We start from the raw sequence: 17,014 nt of genomic DNA on the forward strand, positions 1-17,014 counted from the left end.
TCACAAAAATGTCATGTGCCTGTTCCCTAGCTTGCACACATGCCAGCTCTCAGGCTCCCATCAAACCTTCCCTAACTCCAAGGATACAGCAGCAAAATACATTATTTTAATGGATGGTTTCATAAACAGCAGAGCCCTAGAGCCACTAAATAGTGCTCTCAAGTCATTTACTATGGTTTGTAATTTATTAATAGGGATATATGAATCTTCCTTGAGGGGAAAAACAGAAGAAGCCAACTTAGGCTGCTGGAGGCACAGAGCTGGATTCTGCTCCTGCTGGCTTCTGCCTCCAGCAGGTGAGAAGAGGGGTGCCCTACCTTTCCCTCCCAAGGCCCCTTGTTGGCTGTCCTGGGGTCAAATGCCAACACAGGCTGGAAAGTTGCCACACGTGGTCGTCCATGTCAACCCCTTGCCCCAGGTTTGGACACTTGTCATGGTGACACTTGCCACAGAAACAGATGTCACTGCTGACGGTCGGACTGGCCACAGCACACCTCGTGCTCATCCACTGCTGAGAAAATAACCTAGAGGTGATCCAGGAGGTGTCAGGAATGGCTGGGGCCTCAGTCACCCCTGCAGGGCAGCGAGGCCCTGTTGCTGCTGGCACCAGGGCGGGAGGTGGCAGGAGGGGGTGCCCAGGTGCCCCCGGTGAGACTCAGGCTCCCAGCAGCAGCTGCAGGTGGTGGCATCAAAAGGAGCAGAAAGAGTAACTGACCGTAAATCACATGATTGATGGAATGGGAAGAATTTGTGAAATGTCACGTGGTTATGGGAAATCATAAAATAAATCCTAACTAAATAGAAAACAATGAAGAAGGCAGCCACCCGGCCTGGCCGCACCCACGCGGAGGGGCCGGCTGTGCCCCAGCGCCAGCCACAATTCCTCTCCCACTTTCTCCTCCTTCACCCCCTGCCCGAATCTCCACGTGCCCCCGTGGGTGGGAGCAGGGACAGGCTGGCTCAGCACGGCTCCAGAAACGTGACTTCGCAGCAGTTTGCACGGCCCCAGTTTAGCAACCTGTAACAATATCTCAAATCCCTCTCACTGCTGTATTTAAAGTTAGCTTTCCTTCTTGCTGCTTTTATTTCTGCACCTAATCTGCAGCTTGCAGCCAGTGTACTCTGAAGCCTCACCATATTCTATAGTATGGGGTTAACCTGCAGTAGCTCCTTAAATTACACAGATGGTTTAATACAAAGAAAAACGAGCAGGTACAGAAAAGCCAGTCTGAAAGCAGATTGTGAACACTGCAGTGCTTTCAGCAAGTTCAGTTCACTTCCAATTCTGACCTGATTCTTTTATAGAGTTAATGAATCTGTCAGGTTGATACCATGAAATGGGACAAGTGAGCAGTCAGCTTTGTTGTAAGGCTTTGTTTTCATGTTTCCAATTAAAAACAAAACAAAACAAAAAAGAATCCAAGCAATTAATGGGAAACATTAGCATGTAAGAATGCAACAGCTTTTAAACATATGGGAGATTTCATCTGAGCAAGAATTTTCACTGGAAAAGATTGAGGTGAGCTCACAACTTTCAATCAACGTTCTGTGCCTCGAAAAAACTTTGTTAAAGTTGGATAGGGTTGTCACATAATAGATGAATTTACACAACTCTAGAGACTGGCTTTACTAGAATGAATTATTGATGTCTCACTTTCATAAGTGAATGACTTGCAGAAAGCAGCACAGAGTACGTCACGCTGCTGCAAGATGTGCAGACTTAATGCAGCTTCGGCAAAGCCAGCCAAATTCTTTCTCTGAATGGCACATCAACAGAAGCAAGACTGTAAAAGATACAGTTGCTTTGGAAGTGGATCCGTCTTTAAAGCATTAAAAACAACTCTGCACCTGAACCCCACTGATATATCTGTGGTATTATAGCTGTTTTTCCTGTTTTTAGAAGTTTTTCTCTTCCCTGCTAATTGACAGAAGCTGAACATCTATTTCAGTGGAGCTCTGCCAGTTTATACAAGCTGAGGATATGGCCCATATTTTTATAAAGGGAGGTCCTTTCCACTGTTTTGCCATCTGCCAAGCTCTACTTTCAGCTAATTAAATAACGTCAAGTTCTAGCAGGCTTTTTCAGGCCATTAGAGTTTTCCATTTCTGGACCCCTAAGGGTACCTAGCAAGTCTGGCTTCAGAAGAACTGAGATGTGGATTCAAAGGTGCTGACAATGCTAAGAGCATTTCTAAAAGCTGGAAAACACCCTGACAGTTTGGACACTCTCTGTGGTTTCCACACAAAGGCAGTTTGCGGAGGATCTGTGAATGTGAGCAAACAATCTTACACTCGGAGGAAGTGGGGGATTGACTCCGAGCATCTGTTGTTTCAGCCATGCCAGTGGCCAAGAGGGTTAAGCAGGGGAGAGCCTGTGCGGCAGCCTGAAGGCGCAGGCAGCTTGCTCTGGACAAACACTGAGGCCATTTATCACGCGGAATTTTTATCCCCACTTCAGCAGCCCTTTTGTCGCCAGCCCCACCCACCCTTTGCTCCGGCACCTCCTCAGGTTCTCTGCCCACCTCCCCTTCCCGTGCCAAGCCCTCCTGCTCCCCACCGCGCCCAGTGGCCACGGGCTGGCTCTGGGGATGAGCAGCACAAGCAACAGCATTTCATTTCCCTTCAGCTCTGCAGCTACCAGTGTAACAAACATCCTCCGAAGCCCCCGAGATACAAAACTGAGCAGCTACTCGTGTAACCTAGGGGGTCCTGTTGTTTGTAGCATTTTCTCTCCCTCTCTGGATCGCTGTGATAAACTCACTTACACGACCGGTCCTAAAACAGACTGTCACCAGCCAGAGCAGAGATTGTCTCATCTTGTGAGCACAAGACCTACTACAATGGAGCCTTTATCCTGCCTGCAGGCTTCCAGCACTGCTGTAACTCAGACACTGCTAACAACCTGCTAACAACGATGGTGAATGTGCAATAGCATGAGCAGGACATGAACACGAGGAGGGAATAAACCTCTATCAACCAGAAGCTCCACAGGATTATTGTAGTAGTATTATTATTATTATTATTATTATTATTATTATTATTATTATTATTATTATTATTATTATTATTATTATTATATTAATTACTGCTGGACCACACCAGCAGTACTGGCAGCCTTTGCAATCTTCCTGCTTTTTATCCTGAGAGAGCCCGAAACACCTTCTCATGCCTGTGGAGAGACTGTTTCAAACACGTCACACTGAATGAAGCCTTTTTATCGGGATGCAGCAGCCCCACCTGCCAGAGGGGCTGGAAGGGAGATTGACCTGTGCCAGCTGAAACTGCCACTGGGAAGGGAAGGGAAGGGAAGGGAAGGGAAGGGAAGGGAAGGGAAGGGAAGGGAAGGGAAGGGAAGGGAAGGGAAGGGAAGGGAAGGGAAGGGAAGGGAAGGGAAGGGAAGGGAAGGGAAGGGAAGGGAAGGGAAGGGAAGGGAAGCCGTGCATGGTGGCATGGCTGAAGGACAAGCTCTGCTTTCTGCTCTGCCTAGGATAAAATGAGAATTACCCCAGTCTGGATCAGCCCTCTCATCCACTCCACTGCCAACTTAAGGAAAGAAAAAAAAAAGACAACAAACCACAACAAATCGAGCATTCATGAGCAAGAAAACGGTTCTTCTCACATGGCCTCTCATGCAGTACCATCCTGGTGTGAGGCCAGACACAAATATTGGATTGAGACACCAGTTAAATTTCACTGTCATTTGAATGGCACATGACACCTTCCAGTCAGCCTCTACAGAGGTGTGTGAATATGTGGGCACACCTCTGTCCAAAGTTCAAACATGACTTAAATACATCATCCTGCACCAACAAAGTCCTATTAGTACAAATCTGAGCCCGTTGTAAGTGCCTGAGTCACACGAGCACACAGCAGGTATTTTAACGCCACTGCGATGGCTGGCATGAATAAACCTAAATCTCCAGCGTATTATATGACCACAACAGATCTTCCTCTTCCCTTCCTAACTAATTTATCATGTGGAACCAACACTCACAGATTTCCCTTGAAATGTTACTGATATAAAGGAACATGGATAGGGCTGCAATGATGGACACAGCTGACCAGGGCACAGCAGCATCCTCTGAAAGAACAAGCTGGAGCTGCCTGAAAGAGCCCAGGTTTGGAGGGAGGCAAGTTTCCGGATGGCCCTGGATGCAGGGCTGTGCCGGTGACCAGGCTTTAGAGGATGTTACAGGCAAGGGAGCACCACGCAGGGCAGTCTGTAAAACAGGCCCAGAAGTACAGCAGTATTTCAAAATGCACTGTGTTACTGGCAAGTCACGTGCCTTAAAACTGGACATAAATCATTGCAAACTTCAACTTTTGTTTCCACAGAACTTTTTAAATGTTTTTGGTTCCACACAGAGGGCCCTGTTCAGCATCTTGCTGGCATGGTGTTTTTCTGTCTTGACAATTCACTTCCATGAGCAGGCATGTAGCCAACTCAAATGAGACTGAACGCAGTGAAAAGCCCTTCAGGTAAACAGTGTGATAAGCTAAACTGCAAAAACGAGACAATGTTTTTGTACTATGAGGCAGTTGCTATGGAGACGGTTGCTAATTAACTGCATTCAGCCAAGAGAACAAAGGGTTTAAGGGCAGACAGGACTCTGTATCTTAGAGAGAGCAATGCATAATGTCTTATGCAATCTGCACATCTATCATATCTGGAATACCTGAGCCTTTGCTTAGGCTGCAAAATACCTCAGTGACAACAAGGGGGGGGTTTATTCCTTCAAATTTCAACTAATTTTTAGGTAGTTAATGACTCGCCAGTATTTAAAAAACAAACAAAACCCATACTTAAAAGTAACAGGTATCACGAATCAATGCATCAAGAGAGGACTGCACTGAACACGGAACTGTTTTATGTTCATTCAGAGCTACTCTTCTCACAGAGTAACGGGGCTGCATGGCCAGGCTGGGCACTGCGGGGCTGCAGGGCTGGCTGCTGTGAGAAGCTGCCAGAGCTGCCCCCACACCTCACAGAGCCAGCGCCAGCTGTGAGACAGACCCGCTGCTGGTCCACCAGCGATGGTGGTACTGCTCCTGAGATAGGAGATTTGGGAGGGAGGGAAAAGCCCTGGGCAGCTGCAGCCAAAGAGAGGAGTGGGATGTGTGAGAGGAGCAGCCCTGCAGACAGCCAGGCAGTGCAGGAGCAGCTCCAGGAGCTGGGGCTGAGACTCCCCTGCAGCCCTGGGGAGGCAGCTGAGCCCCGAGCACAGGGAGGGCACGGGATGCTGGGAATGTCCTGCAGCCCTGGGGCAACCCTGGGGCAGCCCTGAGCACAGGGAGGGCACGGGATGCTGAGATCCACCATGAGGATGCATATCGAGCAGGTGGGTGCCTGAAGGAGGCTGTGACCCCAGGAGAAGCCCATGCTGGAGCAGGTTTGTGGGCAGGACTTGTGACCCCCATGCTGGAGCAGCCCGTTCCTGAAGGCCTGAACCCTGTGGAAGGGACAGGATGGAGAAGTTTCGGGAAGAACTGCTGCCCGTGGGAAGGAATCACTTTGGAGAAGTTAATGGAAATTGTGTCCCATGGGAGGGACCCCCCACTGGAGCAGGGGAAGAGTATGAGGAGCCCTCTCCCTGAGGTGGAAGGAGCAGAAGCAAAGGTGTGTGATGAACTGAGTACAGCCCTCATGCCTCATCCCCCTGCACCACTAGCAAGAGGAAGTAGAGAAACTGGGGGCAAAGTTACAATAATTAACTCTTCAATCCATTCCTAAATAAAGCTCCTAAAAATGTACCTTGGACTTAAATACTGTATTTGATTTAAAATAGGCAATTCTGAGCAGATTCTGAATAACATCATTTCCAAGGGATCATACTTTGGTTTAGTTTTCTATTACAACTCCTTTCGATGCCTACAATGCACTGCAGGCCCACAGCCCCCTGGAAACAGCATAAACTGTCACAGGTGCCGTAAATCCCAGAGCAGCACACCTGCAGCTCACAGAGCGTGTTCCTGGGGAAGCTGCCCCTGCTCACAGCATCCCCTGCAGCCCCAGGAAGGGCCAGGGCTCCCCCAGGGCTGCCCAGCCTGTGGGGTGGGCGAGGGCAAGGGCCAGACCAGGCACCCCCAAACAGGAGACAGGCACTTCCCAACTCGCCTCTGAAAACCTCCACAGTTCAGCTCTTTGCCTAAGTGGAGGCTGAGGAAAACAACCAACAGCCCATTAGAAAGACCCTTCCTTAGAGCTGACAAGTCTAAAATAGATCTGCACTAACAGAAGATTTCTTTAGGTCAGAATAAATAAGGCAGTATTCTTCCTTTTGAAGTCATTACACACATGATTTAAATAAAAACAAAACTGGGATTTTTTTTTTTTAACAGGATTTAGATGCTGTCAGGCTGTAAAGAGTCACAATCAATTCTGAATTTAAGTCCTCACTAAGGGGAACGGGATGAGTTCACACCTCATATGAGGGTATTACTTCAGCAAAGCCTGCTGCACGCTGAACACACAGTATATTAATTTACTACATGAAGGCCTAAGGTTTGGGGTTTTTTTGACATTTTGAATTATGAGGCATCTGCAAACAGATCCTAAATCTGAATTGCACATGGATTTTCCACACCAGCCAATTCCGATTGCCCCTAGACATCCCCTCCAGCATTAATCACTCACCCACACTACTGTAGTTCATATTTCTTTTACAGAAACAGAGGTCTGCAAAATTCTTAAACTCTTGCCTAGAAAACAGGAATTATTACTCCTGTGGCAAACTAAGTTTTAAACATAAGGGATCCAATTCTGCCTTCAGTTATACTGCCATAAATCTTTAACAATTCCATTAGATTTATAACAGTGCAACTGAGGAGGAAATTGAGCCCAAGATATTTTCTAAATCGGTAATTAAATAGCAGAATTTTAGTTTGGCACAGAGTAAAGACCTCTTAGATTACTTCTTTGGATAAGGCCACATACTTTTTTGTTCCTTGAATAATAATGTTATGAACAAATTAAATCATCCTATTTTCAGCAGCCTCTCTCTTACTCTGTAGAAGGACCCCATCATCTCATGGAGCATCAATATGGGGCTAAACATTGCCTCAGTTTCCCATCCACTTTCTCTTCTCCATGTTTAGACTCCCTGTGGCTCTCCATTATTTGTACATGGTATGCAGCACCTCGAGGACCTTTTCTTGTTTGGTTTCAAGGAACTACCGTATTAAGCAAATGTCTAATAATAATAAAATGGCATTTAGTCAACTCCCTTATTACAGGAGCAAGGCTTCCTGTGGTCACATTATGCAGAGATTGTACTCTCAGGAAGATGCAGCCTGCTCTCCCCCCACACAGGATGTGGTGCAGGAACACCGATTTGCCCTAAACGCCCCAAGGGTCACTGGATAAGCTCTGAAAGGACCCCCTTCAGCATTAAAGCTTAGATGGCACTGGGGGGAAGAGGGCTCAATTCCCAGCTCTGCTGTAAAAACCCTGATGACATCAGACAAGTTATTTAGTCCCCCTAGGCTGCTTTTCTTCATTGGGCAAGGGCAGCTTGTAAAATTTCCTGTCTCGTAATTTTAATAGAAGTGGGTTTTTAATGGCTGTTTTACCTCATTTTAATTTTTGCTCAGTATTTCCAGCCCTAATGCATCTTCCCTATTACTGACCACTTTGCTAGCCTCCCATGCCAGACTCCAGGCCATCCCCCAGCAGCTCTGCGTGTGTCACGCTCACGGGGCTCGGTGGGAGGCTGGAACCTGGGACAACTGCTCCCGAATGGGGGCTGAGGCAGATCAAGAGCCTTCGGGGCAGCCAGGCCAGAGGGCTTTCTGAGCTGTCCCACCTGTCAATGGCACTCCTCTGGCCACCCAGCTATGCAGCTCCAGTGGCCTTTTCTTGCTGCCTGGCAGGATGGAAAATTCTGCGGGCGGCTCCTCGGTGCGCTATCCCTTACAGCAATTCTCCTCAGCACGCTGCTGATTGGGCCTCCTGCAGCTAAAAATACCCTGTGCAGCCTAAATATGCAGCACACAATGTATGCCTGCATACCTCACCTATCTAAATATATGCCTCCATGCCTACCTAATAACAGCTACAAATATGAATCACACCATCTCTTCGCAGAGCACCCTCATGGGAGGCTGCTTTTGGTTGCCAAAGCAAAGGAAGGGCCCAGCCAAGAAGTAGCTGATTCCTTGTGTATACACCTCCTGGCTGAGGACTCCTAAATACATTTTAATTGGCTGGAACACACTTTATTCACACACACAAACCTATTTGCACATATAGGTATGTGCATGTATTTATACACAGCTATTAGTAAACACTCCTTTCACCATGAATTGCACTGAAAGGTTTCTTGCTGACAGTCCATCCAAGGAAGAACTAAAGAAATGAAAATGCAATTCTTGTTCAAAGAATTAAATGCTGAAGTTACCAGGCCACATGAAGGCACCTGCTAAAGTGATCCAAAGACTACTTTCACTATGGAAAATTATTAGTTGTCAGCTATACCCAGCCTGCTGTCCCCAGGTCCCTGAAACTGGGGCCAACTGGGCTAGCATTTTCCTTTTCTCAATGTCTAAGACAGCAGTGTTACCTGCTAGTTTAGGAGTAAAACTGCTGCTGAATCCAAACAGCCGAAGATGTGTTTCTCATCTGTGTTCCCTACTCACTTGCATTGCTGGCATGACAAACACAGTCTAAACTGTGATTTTTATTTCATTAATCCTTTTCTTTTCCATGTTAACCAAATACCAGTTGATGTTAAGGTAGAAGTAAGAAAAAGCAAAGCAGCTTCAGGCAAATAATCTTCAGATGTTTTAGCTCTGTTGCAATGATTAGGCAAACTGAAAAAGCATTTTCTTTGTTATATGCAAACTTGGCATACTCTACCTCACCTACTTCCACTCGGATTACTGGAATATGCTCCCTAACACCTCCAGGCATGTTTTTTGTGCTGCTGTCCCCAGAACTGTCAGGCATCAAGGGTGATATGGTTGCCTACAGAGAAACCAAGAACTCAGCCCAAGCCAAATCCATCCCTGCCTGTTGGGTCCCCCTCATCCAAGGGGGGCAACCAAACAAGGAGCTGGGTTGATGACCTGATCTTTCTTAAAGGCCTAAACACCTGGAAGCCTCTGGCAAGCTGACTGCCCCCTTCAAGGCAGAAAGGAGATCTCAATACGAGCATGAAATCCAGAAAATCCTCGGGAGGCCTGACCCAGCTGGAGATGGCTGTTGTGGGAAGGCTGTGATTGTGCAGGTGCAATAGTGACACTGACTTCTCACACCAGTCAAGGTGTGTGTTGATCACAGTTCCTACTCACAGTGCCTGAGTACCCCGCAGGTAAAACTGTGATGGTGCTTGACTGACACCCCAGCAACTCGCACAGTGTGCAGTGCCTTCTCAGGGTTCCAATCCCCTCGTGAATTTGGGATGTATTGCTGTCCCTTTTACATTAGCTTTAACAAGCCATGCCACTTCTGTGTGGTTAAAAGAGCATTCATGAAATGGAATTATCACATTCATGTCCCAAATCTGTATGGTATTTTTGCTTACAAAAACATGTTCCTTAGTCAAACAGTGTAAACACTTTTTATGCCTAGAACAAAACCAGAAAAATTGCAGAGGAGCCTTTTTTCTACTAACTAAACCATTACTTCTACTGAAAGTCTGTAAACTGTTAATCCATTAGGGTCTAATTTCTTAAACTCAAATTCCAGACTTGAATCATCTGGAAGCCCAGAGCCTGAAGTGTTTCTGTCTGATGTTCCAGACCAAGTGCCCCACATGAAATTGTTTGTAGGATAGGAAAATATTCATACAATGGTATTAATGAAACTTCTCAAGGGCACCACAAAAAAAAAAAATAAATAAAAGGAAAAAAATCCTTCATGCATCTGTTAGGAAATCCCCGTAAGACTCAGATAAGATACATATTAATTTTGAATAGAAGGCCCTTGGGAAATTGTGTAAGACTCATGTCACAACTACCACAGCATTTACTCTCCGACAGTCAGCCCAGGATCACCCCCGTGAGGTGTGGGGTGGGACACAAGCTCACTTCTCAGGAGACTGCATATCCCCAGAAAACCAAAAATGCAGTAAAATTTCTTTGTGCTCCCACTGCTCCTTGTTCCCCACAGTGTTATTTGTTATCACACCTACACGGAGCAAACCCCCTGAGGGAACATTGGGATGAAACTTCCCTTCCAGCACGGCTCAGATGTCTGGTTTTCACCACTCATCTCACTGGCCCCTAGTCTGGACTTCCCAAATCCAGCACTCTTAGGTGCAGGTGAAAACCATGGCGATGGTGCTGGTCAAACTTCGATCAATATTTTTCTCTGTTGCTGGTCGTGTAAATTGCTCCCTGCACCGTCAGAGTCTCTCTCTTCACAAAACAACAATTTCTAAGTTTTCTCACCTCTTCTGCTTCCGTAAGGGTGCCCAGAACAAGAGTGCCAACATGGATGTACCTTACCCTCCCCGTGCCCACGTCAGGCCTCTCCTGGGGACGTGTGCCACTGCTCTGCTGCCACGACTGTGTGACATAACTCAGCTGGTGTTTGACGCGCAGACCCTTCTACCACAGTCTGATACTGGCCCCGTGAAGAGGAATTCAAACCTTACAGCCCATCATAATGCCCGAGTGGGCCGTACTTGTCCAACTCAAGCTGTCCCCAGCTGCCCGAATGAGAGGGTGCTTGCCCCAGGAGCGAACCCAGCTCCACAAGGAATGAGATCAAATCAACAAGTCAATTTTCTTTCATGCTATCTACATGCAGGCTTTTCAATTATCTTGATCTCTCGGTACTGTGCAACCAGCTAACACACTCCATCAGCCTGATCAAGACTGTTTTAACTACCTCCTAGCACGACAGCTATTTCTTAAAGCTGCAAACTCTGCCTTCTGCAATGACAGGATCACAAGTTCATCTTGAGAAACCAGTGCTGGGAGAAAAACGAGCTAATACAAATTGCACTAGACAACCACCTAAAGGTATCCTGGATGTTCCAGTGAGGTTGCATCACTTCAGTGCTCTCACGTTACCGTGTGTCAGTTCTAAACAAGGGTATTACCAAAGGAACAATGTCATAAAGGAAAGACACAGCCTTACGCTGTTTCCTTTGGCTGTTTAAATAGGATTAGCCACTAAATTATTCTGAGGTGGGCAAATGCTTGATCTGAACCTGCCCTGGTAGCTTCTGCTCAGTTTCAGGCAAGAACTGATGTTGCCAGTGCCTCCTCCATGCAGTGCCTACTGAGCACCAGGAGGCTGGGGCAGCAGCCACACTTTAGTCCTTCCCATGAACAGGCTACACACAACTTTCTGCCAGCTCCCCTTAAAATGGGTGACTGAAGTGAACGTGCTTAGTAGAGAGAGGACAAAGCCCAAGTGCTAAAAATCACTTTCAAAGGATGCCCTGCTCTTTCTGATGCATAATTTTTCAGCAAAACTTTTTAGTATGCTTTCCCACTTCCTTTGGAATACATCATACTCCCAACCCAACACAGCCAACGCAATACTCGATCCATGGCTGTGCCATGTACCTTCCACAACATTACCGGCACTTTCAGCTGAGGTGCTTACCACAGCCTGCTCCCCTCTGCCTGCTCCCCAGGTAGGAGTTGAGACCCTTATCACACACAGCCCTCACTGTCCCACCTAGATTTTCTCTTTAGGACAGCGGGTTATGGTGGAGAGGTAAAAACAAAAAGAGAAAAAAAATTCTCTGTCTTATGAAGACTCTGCCTCTTTATCTCAAAGCACTGACAATTTACTCTTGAAAGCCCAAGGAGCAAGATTAAACCCTGTTCCCCCACATTTCAGAAATCCTCGAGAACGAGCAAGCCCAGCAGCCCTTCCTTCCCACGGGCTGGGCTCACACAACAGATCTCGCCCTCTTGCAAGCACGGCCTGCTGATGTTGCAAGAACATCAGCACATTGCAGAAAGGATCTCAGGCAGATTTGCTCATAACCCAAGCGATTTCAGGAGTGACTTCTCCTGCAGACACCGTCCCCGTGGCCCGTCCTGCCCTTCCTTGCTGGCAGGGCTCAGCGCGGGCGTCACGCGTGCGCCGTGGCACCGAGCAAGCCCAGCGCTGCCAGAGCGCTTCTGGACACATTTGTTTACAACCTAAAAAACCCAAAGAGTGGCTTTCAGAATAGGAGTCCCATCTCCACTGCGTTCATTTGGTGCGTGTTGCTGAGAGAACAAAAAGGGGGGGGGGGGGGGGAAATACAAGAGCGTATCTTTGTACAATGATTGCAGGAACAGATGAATAAACATGAAACCTGATACTTCACATCTGGTATTTCATCACTCCAAATACCTTATTCACATTCAAATATATTTAACACTGTGGAAACTTTACAAGGTAACAATGTCTTTATGGAGGCAGCAACTTGCATGGAACTTTTAAAATTAAAAGTAACTGTAAAAATAATTTGTAACATGTTACTGTACTCTTCATAAAGCTATTTACCTCGCAGTTTCCTAACAGAAACCCAGGAAAACACCAAGTAATGGCAGTTAGATAGAGAACCAGGCAAGCCCACAGAACAGGATTTCTTTTGTCAATGTTCTAGTTCAAAGTTCAATTTTAATACCCAATTTGCACAAGGTGCTTTGGAAATGAAGACTATTGTTACTCATTGTACAAAAATTCTATTATCTGAGCAGAAATTTTTATGAAAGTATCCTTTTCCCTTAACAGTGCACGCCAAGAGATTTTATATATAACCCAATAAACATACACAGTCCTGAAAGGCTGCTATGCAATTTCTCACGTTAATTAGTACTCATTCTTCTCTGTAAAACTACTAAACATGCTAAAAAACTTCCTTTTAATAATCACTACATACTCATAAGCACTTTTGTTGCAGAGATGAATACCTTCAATGCAAACTTGCAACTGAAGGGCTGTTTACAGGTCTCAAAATTTTTTATGGAATTATTGTTTTGTCTTAAAGGCAAAAGCCACCTTTACTACAGTGAGGCTAATTTAGCAGTGCCCATAACAAAGTGTCTGAGGGCATATTCCACTTGTTAGTGTTTATGGCACTTTGGCATTGTCCCTAGAGCTGCACTAAAGCCACATCTTGCTCTACCTGAAATTAAAAAAAAAAAAGGAAAATGTGCAGGGAGAGCCAAATCCAATCCCGTGGTAACTGCAGTGACTTCGGTGTTACACCAGGGATAAAAGTAGGGCTGCATTTCACAGCAGCTTTCATTCTTGTAATCTTTTCCAAAACACTCTCTCAGAAGCAAAGACAAGCACAGGCAAATATCTTGCCAATAAGTGAGTTCACAGGGATTGCTGCAAGTTACTGAACTGTCAGCAGTAAACGACCAACAATGGGGACAAAGTACAAACACAGGACAGCCAATGCCCTCTAATGGGCTGGAGTTTTACCATGAGCTGCATAAACAAGGACCAGGAAATTCATTGGAAAGGGTCTCTGAGACACAAGGCAAATCACAGGGTGCCCTACATGCACAAGAGGATGGTATTTGTGTTTGATCAATACTTCTTTTGAGACAGCACAGATGCAAAAAGCCTTACCAATGCCTTGGCAAGACAGATGAAAATGTGTCTAAGGGTAAGTCTTCCCTCCGTGGCCTACACGGGACTGCTTCCACAAAGAGTGTGAGCATCAATTTATAGATGTGCTCCTCTATCCTCCTTCAGGCCTCCACATTTATACCATCCTCACCTTTTTTTTTTTGAATTGTATTTACTTTTACTCAATACTGTGCTAGGAGCAAAACCAACACTATAAAACCTTCACAACCTTACTCACAAAGGAAAGGGAAAAGGAGTGATGGATAGAGCTTTCCTGCAGGAAACTTATCACATGTCCCTTGGCTTTACCCTTTCTCTCTCAAGAATTTCAAAACTAGTTTCTGGAATTTGTCCATCCAAACCAAAACAAGCGTCTTTGCTTCTTACCCAATATTTTCCTATAAATTTAAAACCAAGAGTTTCATTAAGCTTTCATTTTGTTTTCTGAGGGCTTCTTCAAGGAGCCATAACCCTGGGCCAGCCTGAAATGCTCCTGGTCTTGCACAGGTCACAGTTTTGTCTTTGCAGCCTGAGGATGCCCCACGGCAAGAATAAAAATGTTAGGACATCCCCGTTTCTCTCCCCAGCCAGGGGCCCCTGCAACCCTTTTCTGTGGGGATAGGATCAAAAGTCTTTTGTTCTTGTCATCCTCTTGTGTCTTAAGTTACATTTTTGGGAAGGCAAGGGGAGAGGGAAACATCCTTCCCACCTTCATCTGAGGTCTCAGCTGTAGAGGAGCAGCTGAAGTGACTCAGGCTGTCTGGACAAGTCACAGATGTCCCCCGGTGCCACTGGGGCAGCTCTCCCATCACAAGCCACCCTGCTCCCACCCAGGTGGCACCGCAGGAGGAGCCCCTCGGCCACCCCTCACCCACAGACCCCAGTGCCCTCGGTCCTCCTTGAGCAATCCCCCGGGTCCCCTGGAGCCAGCTGAGCACAAACCTCTTAGGAACGCCAATTTAAGGATGATTTTTAGACCACCACAAAGAACAGTGAAGAAACTGTGGCTGCTTGCTTACATGAATGTCGCAAAGCTCCCATTAAATCAAAGGCAGAGACTTACAATATTTCTTCGAGCAAAATCTCTGCCCTTCTCAAAGTCTCCCTCCAAAGATCAAAAACTACAATTGCTTAACTTAATCCACACAGAGTGATCATTATATTTGCTTCCATAGTGATCAGATTTGTTCTGGTGCCCATATCTAAAGGTAATTCCAGTTAGAAAATGAAATGGTGCTCTCTTGACCTTTTGTCTTACGTGGCCCGTGAATTACTGACACATTACAATATCCCCCAACACTATGAAAGCTTGGCCATATTGCAGTGTCTCTCTAGTAAGTGAAATAAACTTGGTATGCCACTAAAAGGCATTAAATTATTTTCATTATGCCACACAGAATGTAAAACACTTACACTGTTTTGATTTCAAAATCCTTGGAGAACAATTATGCTCTCAGGGCCATAAGACTCTATTAGGAAGTCCTCAGAAACCTAGCATGGTTTCAATAAATCCTCAAACACTACAAAGCAGTCACTCAGCTCGAAGAATGAAAACATGAGTTCATCCACTGCAAAGTCGGGATGTAAATTCTGCTCATACAGTACCCCTGCACTTCCTGACACATTTCTTCCTACTCAATCAGGGCAACACTTTAAGTGAAGTTCTCAGCATCAAGCACGCTTGGCTCCTTTTTTGATTGAAAATTAACTATAATTGATTTAGGATTAGCATAAATATGAGATGTGTCTATGCTTGTGGTGTTACTAGCTACCAGTATTAATCAGCAATTAGATATGCACAAATAGTTTTATACATATATAATTCACAAATGTTAACATTCAGGATTAGGAACCATTAAATGAAATCATCAGAGATTGTCGCAATGAATGGATAAATAGGTTAATTTCTTTAATTTATACAATGGCACCAAAAAATGCCTCAAAACACCAAAAAGTAGATTTCAGGGGTGACTAGCATGGTTGTAGGGATCCTGATTTAAAAAAAAATGCAACCCACCCTTACTTTGGCTGATGGGCTGTTCGAGCCTAAGCGAGGCTTTAGAGCATAAACACACAACAAGCCTGTTTGTACATACATGCTTATGTACCCCGAGAAGAAGCACAACCTTCTAATCAGGCAAATGGTCTGCCCTTTCCGCAGGAAAACACCAGCCCCGAGAGCGATGAGAGCAGGCGGGCACGGCGAGCGGGGAGCGCCGGCGACAACAGTCCACCCGCGGGCAGGGGGCGGCAGGAGGAGGAGGGGGAGAAGCAAACAGCCAGGCAGGAAGCCCGGCCCGGGAACCTTCTGCCGAGGGCAGCTGAGACGCTTCATCCCGACCCTCTTCTGCCCGGACAGGACGGTCGGTGCGGCCGCGGGGGTGACACGGCAGCTGCGGAGGGACCGACCGGGTCAGCCGGCAGTGCCCGTCACCTCGGGCGGGGTGGCAGCTGCGGCACCATCTGCTCGGGGCCGGGCCCCTCTGCCCCGCCAGGCAGCGGCGAACGACGGGGCACGGCCACCCACCCCCGGGGCACTGCCACCCGCCTCCGGGCACGGCCACTAACCTCCGGGGCACGGCCACCCACCCCCGGGGCACTGCCACCCATCCCCGGGGCACTGCCACCCGCCTCCGGGCACGGCCACCAACCTCCGGGGCACGGCCACCAACCTCCGGGGCACGGCCACCCACCCCCGGGGCACGGCCACCCACCCCCGGGGCACGGCCACCAACCCCCGGGGCACGGCCACCTACCCCCAGAGCGCTGCCACCCACCTCCGGGCATGGGCACACGGGCAAGGGCTCTGCCGGCCCCAAGGAGGGGTTTGGAAAATGGAAAGGAGAAAGGGACGGAGCGAGAGAGCGCTCGGAGCGGCGGGATGAGAGCCCCGCGGCCCCGCGCAGCACACGGAGAGGCCGGCATCCCTCCGCGGAGCAGCGTGTATTTAGGGAACGTTGGCATCTGATTGAGAGCACGCAGGGATGGGGGAAAAAAACCAGTGAGGAAAGACACAAAAGCACCTCTAACTTGCCTCTTTCATGGGGAGGCTCCTGAACGCAAGAACTTGATCACTTTGCAGATCAGGACTGCTTAATCTGCCACACCACCACGCAGACTGCACTTCCCATTTCCCTGTCTTCACTATTTAGTGAAAAACAGAGAAAAATTCCTAACTTTTTTGGTGTACCCGAGGAGAGACACAATTAAATGCTTCTTTTAAATATTCACATTCAGCCACACCCCTACATGAGGTAACCGATAAGACAATTCTGTATCAGTATTGCTTTCCTCGTGCCAGCGCAGAAGGAAATGGCTTGGGCAGTCCTGAACACAGCATCAGCTCAGCGAAGCTCTCTCAGCTTCACAGATTTCTTCACGATTTACTCCAAAAGCACTAACATCAGAACCAGCAACGTTGTGCAGAAACAAGCTGGGCTTTACGGTTCTCATGTTGGAACAATTATTTCCAAAGGCCAA

At 47.1% G+C, this 17,014-nt stretch overlaps 1 protein-coding gene and 1 long non-coding RNA gene across 9 annotated transcripts in view; both read right to left on the minus strand.

Moving 5' to 3' along the window:
- Positions 1 to 17,014, minus strand: part of TEAD1 (TEA domain transcription factor 1) — a 154,665-nt gene that overhangs the window by 83,293 nt on the left and 54,358 nt on the right. The window lies entirely within an intron of this gene.
- The window catches only part of LOC119702035, a 55,259-nt gene extending 38,245 nt beyond the window's left edge, over positions 1 to 17,014 (minus strand). The window contains exon 1 of the long non-coding RNA XR_005257234.1: positions 318 to 17,014. This is a non-coding gene — a long non-coding RNA (uncharacterized LOC119702035). The remainder of the gene's footprint in view (positions 1 to 317) is intronic.

The sequence above is a fragment of the Motacilla alba genome, chromosome 5 (assembly GCF_015832195.1).
Source record: "Motacilla alba alba isolate MOTALB_02 chromosome 5, Motacilla_alba_V1.0_pri, whole genome shotgun sequence".
NCBI classification, from domain to species: domain Eukaryota; kingdom Metazoa; phylum Chordata; class Aves; order Passeriformes; family Motacillidae; genus Motacilla; species Motacilla alba.